Genomic DNA, 21,566 nt, shown 5'->3' with positions numbered 1-21,566 from the left:
AACAAACCTACAAACAAGGTGATACTGGTATAATCTGCAAGTCTTTCCCAGACACCCTCTATAATGAGTTCATTGTACCCAACTCTTGGAACCCTTCGTCTTTCTAGTAATGGCATGTAAAATTTCTGGGCTGTGACTGTTTATATCTGTTTCTTTAACAAGAATTTGAAAGCAAAGCTGCCCATCCCCATAAGCAAAGCCCAGGCGCGGTGGATCACACCTGTAATCCCAGCATTTTGGGAGGCTGAGGCGGGCGGATCACCTGAGTCGGGAGTTTGAGACCAACCTGACCAACATGGAGAAACCTTGTCTCTACTATAAATACAAAATTAGTCAGGCGTGGCGCCTCATGCCTATAATCCCAGCTACTTGGGAGGCTGAGGCGGGAGAATTGCTTGAACCTGGGAAGCAGAGATTGTGGTGAGCCAAGATCATGCCATTGCACTCCAGTCTGGGCAACAAGAGTGAAACTCTGTCTCAAAAAAAAAAAAAAAAATTGAAAGCGGGAACTGTACTCATCTTCACAGTCTCAATACAGTGCATGATACATGTAGGATGCTCAACAAATGTCCCCATTCCTCCATGGTAGAGATCTTGTCTGTTTTTTCATGTATGTGTACCCAGCACCTAACCAAATTCTGACTATAGTCCTCAAAAAATATTTGTTGAGTGAATGCCTGAGTGAGTAACTCCACATGAGGTAGGAGGCAGGCAGGACTCATCTCTGGACCAGACTGAAGACTGGTAGAAACCAGGAAGAGTTGCTGAAAGAACCTCCAGTTGCTCTTGCTGCCCATCCCGTAAGACATTACCACAGTTTACCAATGCCTGGAGATGACTGAAGTTACTACCCTTTGCCACAGCAATACCCAGAGAGTTATCACCCATTTTCTAGCTATTTCTGAATAGAACTGCCCTTAATTAGCATGTCATTAGAAGTAGATATAAATATGACTGCAAACCACCCATATATTGTTACTCAGCTCACTGCCTATGCGCTAGCTTTGCTCCACAAGAACCGGTCACAGAGAAGTGACACTGCTGCCACTTCAATCATGCTGCTTTCTTTCCTCACCAGCTTGCTCTTGAATTCTTTAAATAGGGACAGGATCTTGCTATGTTGCCCAGGCTGCTCTCGAACTTCTGGGTTCAAGCGATCTTCCTGCCTCGGCTTCCCAAAGGGCTGGGATTACAGGTGGCTCTTGAGTTCTTTCCTAAGCAAGGCCAAGAATCTGGCCTGCATCAGTGATGAGTCAGCCGGGAGCGAAGAGAAGATGGTGGCCAGTGATTGATGAGGCAATGGTGAGAGATAATGTTGGTGAGACAGTGAGAGATGGCAAGAGACAGCAAGCAGCGAGACAGACAGCAAGAGGCAACAATCAGTAAGACAGCAAGAGATGGTGAGGAAATTGGTGATCAAAACTGCAAGAGCAGTAACACTAAGACTGTAATACCAAAGAGCTGCTAACACTGCAGAGAGATGTAACATTAACCAAAAGTTTTTTTCAGAGCCATCATTTTCCCTTCCTTCCTTCCTTCCTTCCTTCCTTCCTTCCTTCCTTCCTTCCTTCCTTCCTTTCTTTCTTCCTTCCTGCCTTCCCTCCCTCCCTCCTTCCTTCCCTCTTTCCTTCCTTCCTTCCTTTTTCCTCTCTTTGTCTCTTTGTCTCTTTCTTTCTTTCTTTTCTTTCAAGATGGAGTCTTGTTCTGGAGCCTAGTCTGGAGTACAGTGGTGCAATCTTGACTTGCTGTAACTTCTGCTTCCTGGGTTCAAGCGATTCTCATGCCTCAGCCTCCCAAGCAGCTAGGACCACAGGTGCCTGCCACCATGCTCAGCAAATTTTTGTATTTTTTGTAGTGACGGGGTTTCACCATGCTTGCGAAGCTGGTCTCGAATTCCTGACTTCAGGTGATCCACCCAACTCAGCCTCTCAAACTGTTGGGATTACAGGCATGAGCCACAGCGTCCGGCTGGAATTTGGATTATTTCTATAACCTTGAGATGAGAAATCCTAGGGGTGGGGTTTGCTTAATGGGCACACAACATATGAAGAGCTGTTATATAAAATGAAGAATGGTCATGTACTATGTGGCTGCCAAGGATGGCTTTAGGACATGGCTGGAAGTTTCAGGAGCACACTTAGGGTTAGATGAGGAAAATCTTTCTAACAGAGCAGTTTATCAGTGGAAAGATATATTTCTGAAGTAGGCATTTCCATGTGATTGAAGACATTCAAACCAAAGCTGGAGAGGCCTCTTCTAACATGTGATGAAGACTTACTCACTGATTTGTGTTTTGGACTAAATGACCACTGAGGTCACAGTTAGCCCTGAAATTCTTTGATTTTATAAATCTTTATATGTTGCATTTAAAAATTTTTATCATGCATTGCTATTTTGCTTTGTGTATATAAATCAATATTTGCTTAATTCAATTGTGAACTTCCCCAGAGTCTGAAAAGAAAGACTGGGTGGTGCATTGAAGATATGGATTTGAAATCTGTTCTAATACCAAAAAGTTGTGTTCTTTGTGGGCAGGGTGCTCCCCTTCTCTGCAACTCAACTTTCCCATCTCTAAGATGTGTGTAGTCAAACTTAATTTATTCTGTTGCATTGCTATGGCACAAGATATAACGTGTGGTAAAGCACTTTGAACAGAGTGACGTACAAAATGCGTGCACATTTAATGGAAGTTTTATTTGCTTCACTTCATTCTCATATACTGCTACCCCACTGGCACCTGACGCTGTGAAATTCACAGATAAATTCTGTCCCCAAAGATATTGGAAGATGAAAGCCAAATGCTGGTTGCAATACTGTGGCCCAAGCCAGAGAATCCAGCATGGCTGATTCTTTCCCCAAAGGCAGGGGGATTTTGCTCTGTATTCTGTCCTCTCATAGCTCTCTCTTCTCCTTCTTTGCACCATTCCTTCCTGGCATCTTCAGTGTTCTTCACTTTAGGCACTGAAGCTGCTTGTGTCTGGATCAGTGGTTTCTGAGCACCCTCTAGAGACAACAGAGGGATTTGTTCCATTTGAGAGAATAGATTTTTCTCATCATGTAGTTGCTGGATCAAATGGAATGCATAGGAGCGAGAGAGGAGGACCCAGCTTTCTTCAGCCCAGCCCTCCCTAGCACTCCAGTGGGACTGCCTTATCCTATATATCCAGTCCCCAGGTGTCCCTGAGACAATGAGCAACTAGGATTAACAAAAAGATTCCCTTCTCTTCCTAAGCACAAGTGGTCAGGTAAGAGTGTGTCTCAACGGGAACATAACTGAATCTCTAGTGAATTCTGAACAAGCCAGTGACTCAAGTCCAGAGTCAAACTCACTAAATATGATGCATAAATTACCTCTTCTGACCATTCAGGAGGCATGTCTTGCTCAATCCTCAGGAAAAAGAAAAGAAAAACTTACTCAAGTACCGTAAACCACAGAAAGCAATATGAACTCTTATTTTTCTTTAAATATTTCATCTCTAGTTCTTTCTCATATTCAGTTCTTTTAAAGATCCACATCATTCCTGTCCCAAAACACACTTAAAGAACAACATTCCTGTTTCTAGGATAGTGGGGAAGACAGTGAAGGGTAAGAGAACAAGGAACTGGGATAGGTAATAATAAGGAAGGTATGATTTAAAAAACCCTTCAGGATTGTCATGCCTTGAATAAGTAGCAAAAGTGATGGACTTACTGAGAAATCAGACCACATATCCCTTTCTGAAAGAAAATGATGATATGAATTTCCTAGAATCATAGACTGAGATATTGGGAGATAGAATTTCTGACATCTGTCTTGGAATTCACTGAGTTCTTGGCACTGTAAGTTAATGTTGTTCATCAAATCTGGAACATTTTGTCCATTCTCTCTTCATGTGCTTTCTACCCCTTTTCTTTCTCTTCTCTTTCTAGGATTCCCCTCATGCATATATTAGTATGCTTGATGATGTTCCACAGATGTTTGAGGTTCTGTTCAGAGGAAAACCATTTTTAAATTATTTTTCTTTATTCTGTCCTTTTAAAAATAATTGCTAGCTTTGATGAGGCTGTGGAGAAATAGGAACGCTTTTACACGGTTGGTGGGAATGTAAATTAGTTCAGCCATCGTTGTGGCTCATTATGGAAAACAGTATGGAGATTTGTCAAAGAAATCCCTTTGACCCAGCAATCCCATTGCTGGGTATATACCCAAAGGAATATAAATCATTTTATTATAAAGACACATGCATGAGTATGTTCATTGCAGCACTATTCACAATAACAAAGACATAGAATCAACCCAAATGCTCATCAGTGATAGACTGGATAAAGAAAATGTGGTAGGCTGGGCGCAGTGGCTCACGCCTGTAATCCCAGTACTTTGGGAGGCCGAGGTGGGTGGATCACCTGAGGTCAGGAGTTCGAGACCAGCCTGGCTGACATGGTGAAACCATGTCCCTACTAAAAATACAAAAATTAGCTGGGCATGGTGACAGGCACCTTTAATCCTAGCTACTCGGGAGGCTGAGGCGAGAGAATCTCTTGAACCCAGGAGGCGGAAGTTGCAGTAAGCTGAGATTACGCTATTCCAGCCTGGGGGACAAGAGCGAGACTTCATCTCAAAAAAAAGAAAAAAAGAAAATGTGGTAAATATACACCATGGAATACTATGCAGCAATAAAAAGGAATGAGATCATGTACTTTGCAGGGACATGGATAGAGATGGAAGCCATTATCCTCAGCAAACTAGTGCAGGAACAGAAAAGCAAACACCACATGTTCGCACTTATAAGTGGGAGCTGAACAATGAGAACACATGGATACAAGGAGGGGAACAACAATGAGGAGAGTTGGGGGAGGGAGAACATCAGGAAAAACAGCTAATGTGTGCTGGGCTTAATAACTAGCTGATGGGTTGATAGGTGCAGCAAATCACCAGGGCACACGTTTACCTATGTAGCAAACCTGCATATCCTGCACATATACCCCGGAAATTAAAATAAAAATTTTAAAAATTGCTAGTTTTTAATTGATATTTTCTATTTGGTGAGTCATAAACTCAAAAGACTATATATTCTATTATTCCATTTATGTAACCTAAGTAAATGATCAAATCTAGTGATGGAAAACAGATCAAGGATTGACAGGAATTAGGGATGGAGAGGTGAGACTACAAAGGGGTAGCATCAGGGAGTTTCTCTGGGATGAAGAATCAGGTTTTTATCTTAATTTTGGTTGTGGTTACATGCATGTATACGCTGATGCATTTTCATACAATACTTAACAACAACAACAAAACAACAAAAGAAAAATACAAAAGCATATGAAAACTGATGAAATCGCAATAAGGTTTTATACTTGATTACTATACCAAGGTCAATCCCGTGGTTTTGATCACTGTATTAGAGTAATGTAAAAAGTCATCTGTATTAGTCCGTTCTCACACTGCTAGGAAGAAATGCCCAAGACTGGGTCATTTATAAAGGAAACAGGTTTAATTGACTCACAGTTCTTCATGGCTAGGGAGGCCTCAGGAAACTTACAATCATGGTGGAAGGCAACAGAGAAGCAGGCACCTTCTTGACAGGGCAGCAGGATGGATTGAGTGCAAGCAGAGGAAGTGCCAGATACTTAAAATCATCAGATCTCATGAGACTCACTATCACTAGAATAGCATGGGGCAAACCGCCCCCGTGATCCAATTACCTCCACCTGGTCCAACCCTTGACATGTGGAGATTATGGGAATTACAATTCAAGATAAGATTTTGGGTGGGGACACACACAGCCAAACTGTATCATCATCGTGGGAAGGTGAGTGAAAAGCACACATGAGCTCTGTTATTTTTGCAAATTTCATTCTAAAACTATTTTAGGGCCAGGCACAGTGGCTCATGCCTGTAATCCCAGCACTTTGGGAGGCCTAGGTGAGTGGATCACTTGAGGCCAGGAGTTTGAGACCAGCCTGGCCATCATGGTGAAACCCCGTCTCCACTAAAAATACAAGAATTAGCAGGCATGGTGACGCATTCCTGTAGTCCCAGCTACCCGGGAGGCTGAGGCTCAAGAATCGCTTTAACCCAGGAGGAGAAGGTTGCAGTGAACTGAGATTGCACCACTGCACTCCAGCCTGGGTGACAGAGCAAGACACTGTCTAATAATAATAATAATAATAATGACTTAAAAAAATTCGAAGCCCACTTGCAATGGGCATACTCCAGGCTGTCTGTGCAAATGGGTTTCAGAAAAATGAATGCCAACTGGCCCAATTGCCTTCTAGTCTCTCCCATAATGATCTATCCTCCTTATATGACAAAAAAGAATAGCTCTAAAAACTGGCCTTGAAGATTGCGCATAAAGGGTTCGGCAAACTTCAATGTTCCTTGTAGAACTTGTAGAAGTTACATATCACTGAGAAGTGTTAGTGTTTGAAGAAAAATATGGAAAATACGAAGACTAAGTATATGACCTACATTTTATCTGCTGTATTCATAAAACACTCAAACTTTATGGCAAAATAATTTTTTTGTTTTTAAATATTTCTTACCTTTTTATAGTTACAGACATATAAGTATAAATACGTATAATTTATATCTATATTATACTTATATATATGGATAATTTTCTCATCCAAAGGAAAATTTTTAGAGTAAAAAGGACCGTAGTTATGATGCTGTCTAATACAATATGAAATTGTATTGGCATAGTGTACATAAACCGAGGCTGTTCCAAGCCATTTAAGACAAGCACCCACTCTACATACAATATGAAGTGAATTGTGAAGGCACCAGGGTGCGCTTTTGGTATATGTAAGACAAGTTTCTTGAACATATTTATAACAGCTGTTTTAAGTTTTGTCTGCTAAATCTAATACCTGGACCTCTTTAAAGACTATTTCTGCTGATTACTTTTATTCCCTGCAAAGGGGTCACACTTTCCTGTTTCTTCGCATATTCTACATTTTTTATATTTGAATGTCATTACTAGTAGATTGTAACAATTTTGGATTCAGGTGTCACCAATTTATTCCATACTCTGTTGCCACTGATGTCTCTTACAGCTCAAAATTACTGATTATTTAAAACAACAACAACAACAACAACAAACTTTCTTTATATCCTAAGCCTGGCTTTCTAGGGATTGCCTCAGGGTCAGGATAGGTTAGTGGTCAGCCAGTGATTGATCAGAGCTTGTGCTTAAACAAAGGTCAGGCGATGTTCAGCTCTATCTGCCTTTACTTTCTGTGTTTGCAGCCGTCATAGTCAGCCAGGGACAATTGGCTTTGTGCTGCTCCTTCTGAGCTTGAAAGAAGCCTGCGCATGTGAACAGCCTTCCAGACCACAATGGATAAATAGGATCTTATCAAAGCCCTTGTTGGCTCTCGCATTCCCCCAATCCCCTCATCAAATTTCTTGTGGATCTATTGCTTGCTCCGGCTAGTATGAAGAGCTCAGATTAGCTGTGGAGTTGGCCTTCCCTGATCATGTGCTACTTAAAATGCTGTTGTTTCTGGCAGTGCCCTTGGGCATATTTCCCTCTTACTGCTGAAAATAAAGTCAGTACCCTCTGCTGCCAGTCCTCTCTGCCTGCCACACACTGGTAGAACTTCTACACTCCAGAGCTGGAAGTTAAATGAGAGTAACCCCAAAGGAAGAAACCGCAGGCTGTCCTTCCTGAGATTCAGTGGACGGTTTTGAATAAATACTCAGTTTTTGGTATGCATTGGTCATTTTCCAAAGTTTTTCGTGTTTGTTTTTTGCTATTTTGCCCAGTTTTATTGTTGATTTTTGTGAGGACTGCCAAGCTCATCGCTCAACGATTTTCAAAGGCTCACCCTCAACTAATTCAATTTTGATTAACTTGGGTTTACCTTGGCAAGCACAGAGCCGGGCTGGCACATGTGAGGATGTCAGTAGAAGGATTATTATAGCAAAGCAGAAAGTTATCAGAACATATGGAGAGCAACGGAGAGACAGACACTGGAGGAAAATGTTTGGGCTCTAAATTAGGAGGAAAATCTGTATTGTCCTATATTTAACCCCGATTTGATCAACTAAGCCACTTCCTCTACCTGGCATCATTTTTTCAGCCTATAAAATTGTGGATTTAGATGACAGGAAATGAGACCTATTCCTTCTCTCATGTCTCTGGAATAGCCAGAGATGGGTTCACAAGGTGATATTGATGAAATGACCAAGAGAAAGGGAACAGCCAAAACAAAGTTGATTGGCATAAGAGGCCCAGGCTTGGCTATGATATTTGGAGGTGGCTGGCTATCAGAAGTTGGTGAACATAAATGTTTCAGTTTGAATGTCAATGGGTCAACTTTCCTTAATATATTTAGAGATTGAGCTACTCTGGTTAAAAAATAACCCCGACTTCAGCCTGATGAGACCAAAAAATCAAATATTAAAAGAAATCAGTGTATTAAACCATCTACCAAAATGTTTCAAAAATCAAGCAGATATATCAGTCATAGGACAGGTAAGAAGATGGTCACCAAAGGAGCTTCAATGCCTAGAGAAAGGGGAAAAGCTCTTTCCATGAGCATTGCAGGTAAGTTTTCTTATTAATATCTATCACAATAAAATTAACCCATTGCATGAGTACAGAGCACGTTCTTTATTTATTTTTTATTTATTTTATTTATTTACTTTTTGAGACGGAGTCTCACTCTGTCACCCAGGCTGGAGTGCAGTGGCGCGATCTCAGCTCACTGCAAACTCCGCCTCCTGGGTTCAGGCCATTCTCCTGCCTCAGCCTCCCCAGTAGCTGGGACTACAGGTGCCTGCCACCACGCCTGGCTAATTTTTTGTATTTTTAGTAGAGACAGGGTTTCACTGTGTTAGCCAGGATGGTCTCGATCTCCTGACCTCGTGATCTGTCTGCCTCGGCTTCCCCAAGTGCTGGGATTACAGGCGTGAGCCACCGCACCCAGCCCAGAGCACTTTCTAAAGCACTTTCTTTTCCCTGCATGTGCCTTTTTTTCATTAGAACAGCTCCGGAAGACAATTACCCATAATTCTGGACAAAAAGAAAGACACCTGCTCAACCTTGCCAATTGGATATTGCAAATAGAAGATATTAGAAAGAGTAGAAGCCAAATCTAGCAACCAAGACTCTTGCCTTCCATATAGAATTAATATCAAATCATTCAAATTAAATTGGAATCATTAGTACATAAACAAGAGTATGAACAACAAAATCCATTATATTGACTTTCAATTAAATCATAAAATTTAAAATGAAGATGCTCATAGTCAAAGTGAACCAATAACATACTACATTGCTTATATGTTAAAATTTTCTTAATGTCTTATCTCTTTTTGGTATCTGTTTCTGCCTTTCTTTATATTGATTTAATTCCCGGATGTATTTTGTTTGACCATCCGTATATTTACTCTTTATTTTTTTTTTATTCTGTTTTCTATTTACTATCTCTCTTGTCCTAAGTCTGTTTCAATATACCGTTCATTATCTTTCAACTTTTCTTTTATAACTTCACTTCAGTTTTGAAAGAGTATCACTTGAGTTGAAATTAGGGCCTGATTTCATGCCCAAAAAGTGATTGATGGCTTGTTTCAATTCGAAGGCATGTTCTCAAAGTTATGGTTACTGACTAATACCACTTAGAACACTCTACTTTCAAGGTGTAATTGATCATGTTGCAGTTAATTATGTTTCCTGAGACAAAATTCTATAGTTTTTAATCATAAGATTAATAATTCTATAGTTGTTGCATAGAATCAATAATTCTATAGTTGTTGCATGTATTGACAACTACAGAATTATTGATTCTATAGTTGTTGCATATATTGAGTTATATGTATATATATACACACACAAATACAGTTGTTACATATATAGTTGTTGCATAAATGTTGAGGTTGATTATTGGAGGCAAATAACAGATTCAGGGTTTAATATAAGAAGTGCATTCATAGAAGTGAGAATAATGCAACCAAATTGTTATTGGTTTGACATCTCAGAGTGAAATGAAAGCCACTTAACTAAATAAAAATGCCAAAGGTGGTGGAAAAGAGTAGCTGGCTAATTCAGTGTTTGGTATTAATTCATTCACCATCCAAGAATTATTCATCATACATCTTTTATGTTCCAAGCACGTAGAGATAGAGCAGTAGCCAGAAGACATAGAATGGGAAATGGGCAAAGCAAATGCTCAATCATCATAAGAACATGATTTCTCAAACTGATTATTTAAATATAACTGCTAAACAGATGGCAGGAGGCTCCAAGTCCCCAAGAAACAACCTCTAGAGTTGGCATGAGTTTGAGAAAGCAGAATAGTTTTCAAGCAGAATGTATTCACGCAGAATGATTTTCTTGTGCCCAATATGAAAGCACATCAACTCAAAGTGCCTCATAACCTTTTCTGTGTGTGTCATAACATTGATGCATGTCGTGTTTGCTAGACCTGAAGATCAAAATAACATTGATTTCTTGGAATTGTAAAAACATATTGTTACTTGACAAAGTTGGTAGTACTATTCCTTCAAGGACAGCTGACCCATCTCCCAACCTACTTGAAACTTTGTCCATTTTCATCTACTCCAGTTTCTGGATTTTTGGCTTCATTCATCTCATTACTTGTGGTTGATGTGCAGTCTTCAGGAGATCCTCCACCATTTGAATCTTGAGATCCCCTAGGACTTCCACAGCCCAGAAGTCTTACAGGGCCGCCTGGTCCACCAAGTGAAAAAACCCATTTGCTCTATTAGCCTTTCGTCGTTTCTCTTTGATTGAAGTGTTCATAGACCCAGTTGAACTCTTCCAGGTGATCTGATGAGACTATTGATCACTGAGTTAAGTCATTTTTGGTAACAAATGACAATAAGATTTTTTTTCCTCAACCCTGAGTAACCATAAGATTGATTTGCTAACAGCTTCTGAATCCCAAGAAATCTGTATGTTAAGAGAACTCTGTGGACACATGCAGTCCAACTTGAGATTATCCCTGCAGCTGTACATCAGGGTAAATCACTCCCATTGGTGTCACACAGGGTAGGTATTAGTTTTTTTTTAGATTTTTTTTTTTTTTTTAATTTTTGAGACAGAGTTTCGCTCTTTATTGCCTAGGCTGAAGTGCAGTGGCGTGATCTCGGCTCACTGCAACCTCTGCCTCCTGAGTTCAAGTGATTTTCCTGTCTCAGCCTCCCGAGTAACTGAAATTACAGGTGCCCACCACCATGCCCGGCTAATTTTTGTATTTTTAGTAGAGACTGGGTTTCACCATGTTGGCCAGGCTGGTCTCAAACTCCTGACCTCAGATGATCTGCCCACCTCGGCCTCCCAATGTGCTGGGATTACAGGTGTGAGTCACCAGATATAAGCTTATTAAGTCATACTTCAGGCACATGGAGTCAGCAGATGTGTTAGCCTCTTGTTCTCTTGTCATCCTGTTGAGAGGTATACCAGGCTAAGCTTAGATGGGAATCCTGTCAACTCTGAACTTCTACTAAAACTCTACGGCTCTACAGCAATGATTTTCAAATCTAGCTGAGCACCGGAATCACCCATGGACTAGTTAAACATGTAAGTTCCCAGTCTCCATCCCCAGAGATTCTCATTCTCAAGGGCCACAGCATAACCTGGCCCTGAGGGATGGGGAGATAGGTTGGGGGCAAGGCTCCACAACTGGTTATACTAAACAGGTATGTTTGGACACCACTGCTTAAAACTCCCATTACATTCTGGCATATGTTACCTGGATTTTTCCAGGTAACTTTTTCCCACTAGTGATCCCTCAGCTTTATAGTAAAGAAAAGATATCACAGTGCTTGTTTGAAGATTGATTTTTATATTTATTCATTTAATTATTCATTCACTGAATACACTTTGAGGGCTAACGTTAAAACTGATACTGAGAATGACATTTAGAAACAAAATTGAGCAAGACCTTGGCTCCCAGTCTAGACAAGAGAGGAATTTCAATTATTTGTGATCATCCTTTGTAGCTATGGCAACAGTAAATACCAGAGGTGGTATCTCATGGCAAAGAAAGAAAACTTTTCCAAGTCTGGAGTGGAAAGGAGAGGCTTCTTGGAAGTAGTAATGCTTCATTTGGGTCCTGACAGGGGAGGAGAAAGTAGTTGGAAGGGGAAGGAGGGAGATGTGCATGTACTATGAAATACAAAACCTTGAAGTTATATGATTCTATTTTATGTTTCTTTTGGAATCCAGGACCCCAAGGTATACCAGCACGAAGAGGCCCACCTGGGTTACCTGGAGATATTGAGACATGCCACCCCTACCACCATGTGCCTTCTCTATAAAGCTGAATGGGCCATTACCAGGACCATCCCAGTCCACTGTCTTCCAGGAAGCTCTCTACAACCATCAGAACCATTTTGACCTGGCCACTGGAGTGTGTTCTTCATTCTCCTACACCACCCTGGTATATACCACTTTGGTTTTGACATTGCACTGTTTCAGAATGCTGTCAAGGTGCGTCTCATGAGGAATGACATCCAGGTCAGGAACAAACAAGGAGAGGCCAAGGACAGCCATGAGCAAGTTTCAGGAAGTTCCATCACACAGCTGAGAAGGGGGATATGATGTGACCACAGTCTAACCTGGACAAAGCGGAGTCTGAAAAAGGAACTTCTCTGACTGTATTCTATGGGTATTTACTCAGTGGAAATTAAGAAGGCTGGAACTAACAGCACGGGCCTTTTCCTCAAGTACCTCTGCACTTAAGAAAAGATGCTTTCTACTCCTCTCAGCCCAAGTATTCCCTCTAGTGTTATTCAATGGTGAATAGCTCAACAAATTGGCAATGGCTAAGCTTGAACAAAATGAATGTATTAGCAATGACTGAAACCAATAAAGACCAACAACTCATCAATTTGTTGACAGTTTCTTATTTGTCATTCTCAAAATTCAACATCCTGGGTGGCAAAAATATGGGGAAAATCAAACAAAAACCTCACAATGAAACAGAGAGAGATAGGAAGCTACCCAGCCAGTCTGCTAGGAATACACCATGAAAACTCCCATTCAATTCCTTTATTAAGCATTTTTTCCCACCTCTCTAAGGGACAAAAATCTTGCTCAAATTCCAAACCTGCATTGGGAATTAACTATATGAATATAAAAGTAAACATCCTTGGGACAAATAGCAAGTTACTTAAAGGACCTAATGAAAATGCTTCCCACCAGGAGATTTCCTTAAAGCACAATTGCATGGGTGGTGGTACCTGGAGACAGGAGGTCAAAGATAGAAGTGAGAGAATTTCTAAGGTTTCATAGATTTTAGACTCTTAATTTACTTCAGACTGGTAGTTACTTACCTAATATCCATTCTCCCTTTTTCCTAATTTCTATTCTAGCTAATTTGTTTGAGTTGGCTCAATGAGCCCAGTGAAGATATCTAATATGATTGGTCTCTATTACAATCAGGGTGGCTACAAAAAGCACCGTCCTTTCCAATGACATGTAAGTTAGTAGTGCTTTCAGGATTCATATTTAAAAGGGGAAAGACTCAGTTGGCTTATGTCTTCAGGCTTTGGCCTCTACACTTTACTCTCCATTTCTTCCTTTGAAGAATGTGGTTCTTGGACTTGCAACAATCATCTTGCAGGCAGCAAACCCAAGCCACGTATTCCACGGTGGAGCAGGAGAAGTGGCCCAGATCCTTGCATACTTCCCTGAGCATCTTGTCAACTTTATACTACTTAGGACTAGACTTTGGAAAAAAAAATCTTGGCAGGTTTATTCAGGTTTTAGTTAGCAGGAAAGATGAATTTGAGACTGATCTCCCATCTCCTCAGCTGCAGCACCTGATTAAAGGCTTCTTCCCTGGCAATCCTCATTGTCTCAGTGGTTGGCTCTCTGTGGGCAAGCAGCAGGACCTGTACTGAACCCCTGCCATTTCAGGAACAATGTGATTAGATTGGGCCCATCCTGAAAATTCAGGATAATCTCCCCAGTGTAAGGTCTATACATTTAATCCCTTCTACAAAGTTAAAATTACATATTCTCAAACTCTAGAGATTAAGACATGATCATCATTAGGAGGCCATTCTGTTTACCTTAAGATCTATCATTCATTTTTAGTTTCTGTATAAAGTGCGAGACATAGGTTAAGGTTCAATTTTTGCCTATGGAGATCCAATTATTCCAACATCATTTGTGTAAAAGACTATTATTTTTCTACTGAATTGTGTTTGCATGTTGGCCAAAATAAATTTGCTTTTTTACTTGTATGGGCTTACGTGTGGACCCTCTGTTCTATTCTACTGATGTGTGAGCATATCTCTTTGTCATACCATCCTGTCTTGATTACTATAGCTATACAGTAAGTTTATAAATCCTGTAGTGTGATTCATCAACTTTTTTTTTTAATCAAAATTGTTTTCCCTAGTCTAGTTCTTTTTCTTTTCAATATAAATTCAGAATCGGCTTATCTGTATCTCAAAAAAATTTGCTGGGGGTTTTGAAAGGCAGTGCATTAAACCTGTAGATATTTCAGGACAACTGACATTTTTACTATGCTTAGTCTTCCCAAACATTAGGCAAAATATGCCTCTCCGTTAATTTTGGTCCTCTTTGATTTCTTTGAAGAGGAGCATTATGTAGTTTTTAGCATACATTTCCTCTATAGGTTTTATTAGACTTTTATGTAAGAATTCAATTTTTAGAGCTATAATTTATAGTATTGTGTTGTTTAAATTTATATTTCCAATTGTTCACTGCTAGTATATAAAAATATGATTCACTTGTGTGTGTGTGTGTGTTTACTTTGTATCCTGTGACCTTGCCTAACTCACTAAGTACTAAGAGTTTCCTTTGTAAATCCTTTGAAATTTTAATATAGACAATTATGCCATCTGCAAATAGGAATAATTTTATTTCTTTTATTCTCAGTCGGATGTCTTGTATTTCTTTTAATTGCTTTATTCCATTGGCTTCTAGTGCTACGTCAAATAGCTGTGAGAGAAGACATCCTTACCTTTTTCCTGCTCTTAACAAAATGGAATTCAGTCTTTCACTGTTAATGGTATGATACTAGCTATTGTCTTTTTGTTGTTGATACTCTATCAGATTGAGGAAGTTCAAGCTATTCTTAGTTTGATAAGAGGTTTTATTGTGAGCAGGAGTTGAATTTTTTTGAATGGCTTTGTCCATTCATTGAGACAACTATGAGACTTTTCTTCTTTAATCTGCTAATATGATTGATTTTTGCTCACTGAAACAGCCTTGCATTCTTGCAATAAAATCTGCTTGGTTGTGGTATATTATTTTGTTTATATATTGTTAAATTTCTTTTGCTAATATTGTATTATGGATATTTGCATCTAGTTCATGAGGAATATTGGTTTGTAGTTTTCTTCCTTTGTATTATCTTTGTCTGATTTTGGTATCGGGGCAATGTTGGCCTCAAAAAAAAAAAAAAAAAAAGAGTTGTAAAGTGTTCCCTCATCTATTTTCTGGAAGTGATTGTATAGAATTGTGTTTATTTTTTCTTCAAATGTTTGATAAAAGTTGCCAGTGAAATCATCTTGGCCTGGAGAATTCTCTTTTTGGAAGATTTCTAACTTCAGTTTATTTAATGACCCTGTAGGCATTTACGCATTCTTAGCTCTGCCAGCTCGTGTCTCTCCAGGCCTCATAATTTCCCTTCCAATGCCAATCCTTGCCTGAAGAGCAAGCTTTCCTCTGGAAACATACCAGCCCACTATTGCCTGCACCAACTGAGAATTCTCCACCAGCTACAGTGGCATTCTGATTGGGCCCAGTGGCATGCTGACTGGTGCTGGCTGGTGCTGACCAAAACTGCACCTCTTCTGTGGCGCAGGCAGTGTTTCAAAGAAATATTTCGATTCCTTGCCTCATGACATGTGGGAAGAGAGTGCCTACTGGCCCTAGCATTGTGCTGGCCGTAAGATTCCCACTGGTCCCAAAGCACTAGCTCACATTGGATCATACCAGCTGAGAGGTCTTTTCAGTTCCAGTCATAAGTTGACTTGTCACCTATTTTTACTGAATATAACATTTTTTGGATTTTTAATTTTTATTATATTTAAATTTTTAATGATTAAATTTTAAATTTTTGTGGCTACATAATAGGTGTATATATTTATGGGGTACATGAGGTATTTTGAAATATATGCCTGTGGTCTGCATAGGAGAGTCCTTACAACACAGTGAGTGGATAATAAGTGTTAGCTGCTATTTTATCATAATTTACAGCAACATATTAATTGTATTTCTGGAAACAATGGGTCTGAATACTGAACCTGCCATTAAATAGTTCTAAAGACACAAATTATTTAAACTCCCAAATACTCATTTTCCTCACATATGAAAGGGAACTTCTCTACAACTAAACAAAATGTGGGTAATCTATGTGCATAATCTAATCAAGAGTGGTTCTCTACTTTGGTTATGTATTAGAATTTATTGCCTGGAATATTGTTTAAAATACAGATGCGTCTGCTCCACTTTTAGGAAGTTGAATTGAAATCTACTCAAATAAAAATTCTAAGCATAGGAGAACCAAGCACACTTTGACATTATGTCCACAAAAAGTGGAATAATGGTCTAGTTCCTACAAAAATTAGAGACAGAATGGTGTCATTGAAAGGATCCTGGGCTGGAAAGCAAAAGGACACTGAATATTTTAACTAACTGGCTCTTTCATTTGAGTAAATCACTTTACCAACTTAGAGCTGATTTTCTTCACAAGGAAAATTTTAAAAGTTGGAGTCATTTAACGGGTATCAATTAATGACCTAGTGAAAAGTAGGCACTTGAATGCCAATTCAAGTTGCAAAAAAACTTTTTTTTTTTGATAAAATTATTTCACATTTAGGGTTCATGCACTTAGCTTTATATTTTGAGAATTATTTCTGCTTATCTGCTGGTGAGTATAAGCAGATAAAAAAGGAAGATTCAACTAAAAAATACTATTAGTGAGAAAACTCAAGAACAAGCAATCATGTTAAGTTCAAAAGTTTGTTTTGGCTTGGGTTATAAACTCTCATTTTTGGAGTTTTATGTGATGTTTACATATAATATAACATGTTTCTAAAAATAAAATTCATTCCAGATTCTATAAAGAAATTATCAATCTCAATAAATTATGGAGATCTGCAGTTAAAAAAATGGATCAAACATTCTCTATTACATAAATCCCTTTGAGAATAATGAGTGGAGTATTATAATTGTGTTTTCCCCAAATTTCTCTGCAATATGATTTTTTCTGGATATTGTTTATGATGCGAATTCTCCACCCCATCCTAGAAACTCTAATTAGTATATTTTGCCTCCTAATAATAATGTGCTAAGTATCATGTGATAAGATTATAGTGCTCTATTCGAGAACTTAATGAAGCATACACAAGTATCAATAGTCAAATTGATCAAGTGGAAGAAAGGATATCAGAGATTGAAGATCAACCTAATGAAATAAAGTGAGAAGACAAGATTAGAGGAAAAAAGAGTAAAAAGAAACGAACAAAGCCTCCAAGAAATACGGAGTTATGTGAAAAGACTAAATCTGCATTTGATTGGTGTGCCTGAAAGTGACAGGGATAATGGAACCAAGTTGGAAAACACACTTCATGATATTATCCAGGAGAATTTCCCCAACCTAACAATGCAGGCCAACATTAAAATTCAGGAAATACAGAGAACACCACAAAAATATTCCTCGAGAAGAGCAACCCCAAGACACATAATCATCAGATTCACCAAGGTTGAAATGAACAAAAAAATGTTAAGGGCAGCCAGAGAGGAAGGTTGGGTTACCCACAAAGAGAAGCCCATTAGATTAACAGCAGATCTCTCTGTGGAAACCCTAGCCAGAAGAGAGTGGGCACCAATATTCAACATTCTTAAAGAAAAGAATTTTCAACCCAGAATTCATATAGAATGAAACCAAGCTTCATAAGCAAAGGAGAAATAAAATACAGACAAGCAAGTGCTGAGAGATTTTGTCACCACCAGGCCGGCCTTACAAGACCTCCTGAAGGAAGCACTAAACATGGAAAGCAACAACCGGTACCAGCCACTGAAAAAACAGACCAAATTGTAAAGATCATCGACCCTATGAAGAAACTGCATCAACTAGCAGGCAAAATATCATAAAAATAGGATCAAATTCACACATAACAATATTAACCTTAAATGTAAATGGGCTAAATGCCCCCAATTAAAAGACACAGATGGCCAAATTAGATAAAGAGTGAAGACTCATCGGTGTGCTGTATTCAGGAGACCCATCTTACGTGCAAAGACACATATAAGCTCAAAATAAAGGGAAGGAGGAAGATTTACCAAGCAAATGGAAAGAAAAAAAAAGCAGGGTTGCAATCCTAGTCTCTGATAAAATAGACTTTAAACCAACAAATATCAGAAGAGACAAAGAAGGCCATTACATAATGGTAAAGGGATCAATGCAACAAGAAGAGCTAACTATACTAAATATATACGCACCCAATACAGGAGCACCTGGATTCATAAAGCAAGTTCTTAGAGACCTACAAAGAGACTTAGACTCCCACACAACAATAATAGGAGATTTTAACACCCCACTGTCAATATCAGACAGATCAATGAGACAGAAAATTAACAAGAATATTCAGGACATGAACTCAGCTCTGGACCAAGTGGACCTAATAGACATCTAGAGAACTCTCCACCCACAATCAACAGAATATATATTCTTCTTAGCACCACACTGCACGTATTCGAAAATTGACCACATAATTGGTAGTAAAATACTCCTCAGCAAATGCAAAAGAATGGAAATCATAACAAACAGTCTCTCCAACCACAGTGCAATGAAATTAGAACTCAGGATTAAGAAACTCACTCAAAACTGCACAACTATGTGAAAACTGAACAACCTGCTCTTGAATAACTACTGGGTAAATAACGAAATGAAGGCAGAGATAAAGATGTTCTTTGAAACCAATGAGAACAAAGACACAATGTACCAGAATCTCTGGGACACATTTAAAGCAGTGTGTAGAGGGAAATTTATAGCACCGAATGTCCACATGAGAGAGTAGGAAAGATCTCAAATCAACACCCTAACGTCACAATTTAAAGAACTAGAGAAACAAGAGCAAACAAATTCAAAAGCTAGCAGAAGACAAGAAATAATTAAGATCAGAGCAGAACTGAAGGAGATAGAGGCATGAAAACCCCTTCAAAAAATCAATGAATCCAGGAGCTGTTTTTTTGAAAAGATCAACAACAAAATAGATTGACCACTAGCCAGACTAACAAAGAAGAAAAGAGAGAAGAATCAAATAGACACAATAAAAATGATAAAGGGGATATCACCACTAATCCCACAGAAATACAAACTACCATCAGAGAATACTATAAACACCTCTACACAAGTAAACTACAAAATCTAGGAGAAATAGATAAATTCCTGGACACATACACCCTCCCAAGACCAAACCAGGAAGAACTCGAATCCCCGAATAGACCAATAGCAAATTCTGAAATGGGGGCAGTAATGAATAGCCTACCAACCAAAAAAAGTTCAGATTCACAGCTGAATTCTACCAGAGGTACAAAGAGGAGCTGGTACCACTCCTAAAACTTTTCTAAACAATAGAAAAAGAAGGAATCCTCCCTAACTCATTTTGTGAGGCCAGCATCATCCTAATACCAAAACCTGGCAGAGACACAACAAAAAAAGAAAATTTCAGGCCAACATCCCTGAGGAACATCAATGTGAAAATCCTCAATAAAATACTGGCAAACCAAATCCAGCAGCATATCAAAAAGCTTATCCACCACAATCAAGTTGGCCTCATCCCTGGGATACAAGGCTGGTTCAACATACACAAACCAATAAATGAGTTTTATCACATAAACAGAACCAATGGCAAAAACCACATGATTATCTCAATAGATGCAGAAAAGGCCTTTGACAAAATTCAACAGCCCTTCATGTTAAAAACTCTCAATAAACTAGGTATTGATGAAACATATCTCAAAATAATAAGAGCTATTTATGACAAACCCACAGCCAATATCATACTGAATGGGCAAAAACTGGAAGCATTCCCTTTGAAAACTGGCACAAGACAAGGGTGCCCTCTCTCACCTCTCCTATTCAACATAGTATTTGAAGTTCTGGCTGGGAAGTAAGAAAGGAAGAAAGGAAGAAAGGGAGAAGGAAAGAAGGAAGGAAGGAAGGAAGGAAGGAAGGAAGGAAGGAAGGAAGGAAGGAAGGAAAGAAAAGAAAGAAAGAAAGAAAGGAAAAAAGAAAGAAAGGAAGAAAGGAAGCAGCAAAGAAAGGAAGAAAGAAAGCAGAAAGAAAGAAAGAAAGAAAATAAGAAGAGGAAAAGAGGAATAAATTGTCTCTGTCAAAGATGACATATATTTAGGAAAAACTCCACATCTCAGCCCAAAATCTCCTGTGGTAAGCTGATACAAACTCACAAAGTTTTTCCAGTATACAAAATCAGTGTGTAAAAATCACAAGTACCCTGCCACACCAATAGACAAGAGGATCCAAATCACTAGTGAACTCCCATTCACAATTGCTACAAAGAGAATAAATTCCTAGGAATATAACTTAAAAGGGATGTGAAGGACCACTTCAAGGAGAACTACAAACCACTGCTCAACACAATAAGAGAGGACACAAACAAATGGAAGAACATTCCATGCTCATGGATAGGAAGAATCAATATCGTGAAAATGGCCATACTGCCCAAAGTAATTTATAGATTCAATGCTATCCCCATCAAGTTACCGTTTACTTTTTTCACAGAATTGGAAAAACTACTTTAAATTTCAAATAAACCGAAAAAGAGCCTGCATTGCCAAGACAATCCTAAGCAAAAAGAACAAAGCTGCAGGCATCACACTACCTGACTTCAAACTGTACTACAGGGCTACAATAACCAAAACAGCATGGTACTGGTGCCAAAACAGATATATAGACCAATGGAACAGACCAGAAGCCTCAGAAATAACACCAGCCATCTACAACCATCTGATCTTTAACAAACCTGACAAAAACAAGCAATGGGGAAAGGATTCCCTATTTAATAAATGATGCTGAGAAAACTGACTAGTCATATGCAGAAAATTGAAACTGGATCCCTTCTCTACACCATATACAAAAATTAACTCAAGATGGATGAAAGACTTAAATGTAAGACCTAACACCATAAAAACCCTAGAAGAAAACCTAGGCAATACCAGTCAGGACATAGGCATGAGCAAAGCCTTCAAGACTAAAAGACAAAAAGCAATGGCAACAAAAGCCAAAATTGACAAATGGGATCTAATTAAACTAAAGAGCTTCTGCTCAGCAAAAGAAACTATCATCATACTTAACAAGCAACCCACAGAATGGGAGAAAATTTTTGCAATCTGTCCATCTGACAAAGGGCTAATATTCAGAATCTGCAAAGAACTTAAACAAATTTACAAGAAAAAAACAAACAACCCCATCAAAAAGTGGGCAAATGATATGAATAAAGACATCTCAAAAGAAGGCATTTATGCTTCAACAAACTTACGAACTTACGAAAAATGCTCATCATCACTGGTCATTAGAGAAATGCAAATGAAAATCACAGTGAGATACCA

The sequence above is a fragment of the Papio anubis genome, chromosome 16, assembly GCF_008728515.1.
Source record: "Papio anubis isolate 15944 chromosome 16, Panubis1.0, whole genome shotgun sequence".
Taxonomy (NCBI): Eukaryota; Metazoa; Chordata; class Mammalia; order Primates; family Cercopithecidae; genus Papio; species Papio anubis.
Note: the sequence above shows the minus strand (reverse complement) of the source record.